We start from the raw sequence: 4,478 nt of genomic DNA, 5'->3' as shown, positions 1-4,478 counted from the left end.
GGGATTTTAATTGCCTTTTAGAAAGAGAAGGCAGAATGAAGGGCGAGAGATGGGTCCAATTTCATACTTCATCAATATTATTGCAAACATGTAAAGATTTTAAACTGAAAGATGGCTTCAAACTTCATAGTCAGGGGAGGGCAGATTTCACATGGTACAAGTCTAATGGGACCCAAGCCTCACGCATAGATTTTGTTTTGATACTTGATTTTACTTTCACGACCGCAGGCTTAACCCCTGACCATTGTTTCTCTGACCATTGTTTACTGTCATGTACACTTTCTATTCCAACGGCTGTTACTGTGGGGAAGGGTGTGTGGAAGCTCGATATTTTGCTTCTGGAAGGTGAGGAAGTGATGCGCAGGTTCAGGGAAAGATATTAGGAATGGCAGTCTTTGTATGACCTGTTTGGCACAAGAGCACAGTGGCTGACCCTGTTCAATTAAAGGACAATAACCAGAAACACTGGTTCTCACACGGAATGCATTCTCCTTCAATCTTTTTTACCAACAGGTGAGTGGAGTTGCCATGGGCACCAGAATGGGACCCAGCTATGCCAATATCTTTGTTGGCTGGGTAGAAGAATGCTTATTCGCTTCCTACACTGGTTATGTCCCTGACCTCTACAAGCGATATATTGATGACTGCGTCGGTGCCGCCATATGCTCCGACGATCAGCTTAAGTGCTTCCTGCACCATTTCACCAACTTCCACCCGTCCCTCAAATATACGGTTAACATATCTTCCAACACTCTTCCGTTTCTAGACATCAACTACCCCAGACTCTCCACTTCAGTTTATTACAAACCCATGGATTCACACAGCTATCTCTTGTATAACTCATTTCACCCCAAACATACTAAAAACTCTCTCCCTTTTTCACAGTTCCTTCGGCTACAATGACTATGCAGGGACGACACTGACTTTGAGAACCAAGCCCTCAAAATGTACTCCCTTTTCATCAACGGAGGATACCCCAGCAATGTTATTGATGGGGCCCTTGCCCGAGCCAAAAACACCCCTCGGACCATCAACCCAATCAGGAACTCCTGCAGTAACAACCGCATTCCTTTGGTGCTTCCCTACCACCTTAACACACTTCCTATCCCCAGGACTGTAAACGACAACTTTCCATCCTACACGATGATCCCTCCATTGGGGCCCTCTTTTCTGACCGCCCCATCATCTCATATCGCCGATCACCTAATCTGCGCAACCTTCTTGTTCACAGCTCCCTCGACCGCCCTCCGCAACCATCCACACCAGGCACTTTCCCTTGCAACAGAGCTCACTGTATCACCTGCAAGTATACATCCAACACCACACTCATTCAAGGCCCCTCAGGACAATTCTGGATCACCCAGATGGCATCTTGTACCTCCAGCAACCTTATTTACTGTATCTCTTGTAGTAAATGCCCAGTTTCTCTCTACATTGGAGAAACATGAAGGAGACTTGGAGACTGCTTCAGAGAACATGTCAGGGCTGTGAAGATTAAAGATCTCTCCAAGCCCATTGTTTCTCATTTCACCTCTGATGGCCACGACCACTCTAATCTCTCCGTCTGTTTTCTCAAAAATGGTTTTCTGAACTCATACGTTAGAAAGACTACCGAAACCAAACTTATCCTGCAGCTAGGATCACACCTCCCCCTTCTCTAAACGACAGACTGTTCTACTAAATTTTCTCCATTCATTGGTAGTTTCATTTCACACCTATTCTGACTTCACATCTCTTGATCGGCTTCTCTTTCTGTCCCCTGCTCCTGCCTCTCACCCCTCCTCCCTCCCAGCCTTTGTTCTCCCACTATATTACCTCTGCCTACCGCCTTGTCTTTCTCACACCTGAAGAAGGCTCCACAGCTGAAACGTTTTCTCTCTTCTTTTTTTCAGCATGGAATAAATCTATTACTTGTTCCTTAACAACCGGAAACACTATCTTCGGTCTTTCCAGAGCTGTACTGTATAAGAACATTATTCAAGATGCAACATGGCCCAGAATCGTGCATCGGGACAAGGATTAACATCAATTGAAAGTACTCCCAAATAAAAGATTTGACCGAAAAATTGAAAGAGTAGGCAAGTATTAAAACAACGCCATAAGTGCTCGATTTCCAGTCGCTTTTCCGGTTCAGGCTTTGTAAAATGACATGATCAGTGGAGTCATGCTGTGGTTGTGAGTTCAAGCCTCACCTGGAGCATCCCGGTATTCTGTCTTGACAGGTAAACAGTGTTTTGTGTTATTTGCTAAATGGAGAGAGGATTCTGTGTTAATTGTGCTCCTCCTGGGAGAGGTCAAGATGAGAAGTTCACGAGGCTGGTGGTAAATATCCTGTCCAGGAATATCGGGGGTCAGATCTATAGATGCAGTAAACACATCAGTGGAGACGGTGTGTCTGCTCTCTGTGAGAGAGCCGGACGGAAAGAATAACCTGTGGTCTGGGAAGAAGAGACCCTCGTTGGGAGAGCGGCGCTCCTCACAGGAGAGAATGAAAAAAAAAATTTTTCAGGGACGCTGATTGTTCTCTTTGGGGGAATTAAAAGCACTTGAGGTGAGTGACCTCGAGGCGCAACGGTAGCGCGTCTGACTCCAGATCAGAAGGTTGCGTGTTCAAATCACGTCGAGGTCAGCTGAGGAGTTTGCAGGTGCTGCTGGTGTCGAACCCGGAAATTACACCATGCAGTCGGGTTTAACTGTACACCACAGAGGTAATCTGAACGAAGTAACAGCGCAGTACAGAACACCCAGTCAGGAGCTTATGCAGCGAATCATCATGAACATGACAAGAGAAAAGGCACACTGCACATCCGTGAAACATCACGTCCGACTTTAGAGACAGTGACATCAGAGAATGGAAGTTTCAAACCGCTTTTCTGTTACAGGTTCAAGCAAACCTGAAAGTAAGGGAATGTTTGGTCACTTTTGTATGAAAAAGTGTCTAAAGCCTGTAATTATAATTTGCCCTTCTTTTAATTGTGGTTGAAATCCACCCCCATGTACCAAGACCTTACAGTATATTCATGTTTACTTAAATGACTAACGCCATTGGACATTAGTTGGTGTTTTTTTTTTTTTGTAACGATTTGCTATTTCATGCAGGAAAGAAAGGAACCCAGACCCAACGTTTGCTTTCAGGTGCGGTTCATTTACATAACGGACATCTATTTCTGAGGAGCCTGATTTAAATCACACAACCCCGGTAGAAGTCGAATCGACAATCTTATAAACCGAAATCAGACGCGTTATTAATTAAACCACTAGCCCTTCACGTAAATGAATTGCACCATGGTGAGTTCAGCGCCGCCCCTAGTAATACCCCACCCCCATCTTAAATTTCTACATTTTTATCATTTTTTAAAAATCATCACTTTTAAGCAGACAAAGCCTATATGTTTCGATCTGAATTTCTAATTGATTTAGAATTCCAAGAAAAAAGCGTTTTGTTCCACAACGGCATGAAATGATCACGTCTTTGACTCTACTTCTCTTTTGTAGTAAAGCAGACCTTGCTGAGTGAGTATTTGCTCTGGTAAATTAGGTCACGGATCATGTTAACTCACTTCTGCTAAACACAACATTGTCGGATTGTTTCGATGTAAATATAATCTCTGCTAAAAGCCCTCTTGAACTTTGCAGGAAATGTGCGTGTTTTAAACCATTTTCACGTATGAAATTTTATCTTCAGCTGGCCGTAGTTAGAATGCCTTATACACCCGTTGTGTATCCTTAGCAAAAATATTTTAAAATTATAACACAGAGTTGTTGGAGAACTTGACAATCCTTGACAATCATTATTAAATGAGCACAGTACAATTACAAATGTACATTGATATTTTTGTTATATGTACTTTAATTTTAAAATATATAAACATAATTGTGCTGATATGGATGTTCATTTGAAGGATTTGAGGAATCTATAAAGGATGTCAGAACAACCAAAGAAACATTTGGGCATCTGCATATTTATAAAGATTAAAGAGCACCGTAAGTGTGAAGTTTGCACACACAAGAGAAGAAATCAGTTTCAATGCACGTCATTAAACTGATGGTGTGCTTATCAATCGTGCATAAAAGGTGTATAGCAGAGGATGGCTTTGCTCCATCGATCTTTGGGTTATGGACCCGGCACGCTTCTGCTGCGCCACTCAGCTATGTTTAACACAACTGCTTTTGCACCTGAGATGAAAAGTTTCAACGGTAAAAGCAGACGTCACTGAGCACTTGGTCTTTTGTAGTACAAATCATCACACGCTGCTCTACATGGGCGTGTCTTCAAGATCGTTGAGAACCAAAGCTTCTGCCTTCCTGGCTACTGATTCTTTCTTCGTTAATTCCCAAATCTTCAATGAGAATCGGTGAAACGAAAACCAAACACATGTACACACTCGCGTCCTAGCGTGAAAGAAAAATGATGGAAGCGTTTGAGAAATAACAAGAGTAGTCTGAACAGCTCCAGCCTATCAACTGCTCTATAAAGT

The 4,478-nt window shown here is 42.9% G+C and overlaps 1 non-coding gene across 1 annotated transcript; it reads left to right on the top strand.

The window, feature by feature from the left end:
* The first annotated feature begins 2,557 nt into the window (after positions 1-2,557).
* On the top strand, positions 2,558-2,629 carry trnaw-cca (transfer RNA tryptophan (anticodon CCA)). The gene has a single exon. It is a non-coding gene; the product is annotated as a tRNA-Trp (tRNA).
* Positions 2,630-4,478: the final 1,849 nt, after the last annotated feature.

The sequence above is a fragment of the Lepisosteus platostomus genome, chromosome 5, assembly GCF_059453375.1.
Source record: "Lepisosteus platostomus isolate fLepPlt1 chromosome 5, fLepPlt1.hap1, whole genome shotgun sequence".
Taxonomy (NCBI): Eukaryota; Metazoa; Chordata; class Actinopteri; order Semionotiformes; family Lepisosteidae; genus Lepisosteus; species Lepisosteus platostomus.
The sequence above is the reverse complement of the archived record's forward strand: the minus strand, read 5'-3'. Positions and strand labels throughout refer to the sequence as shown.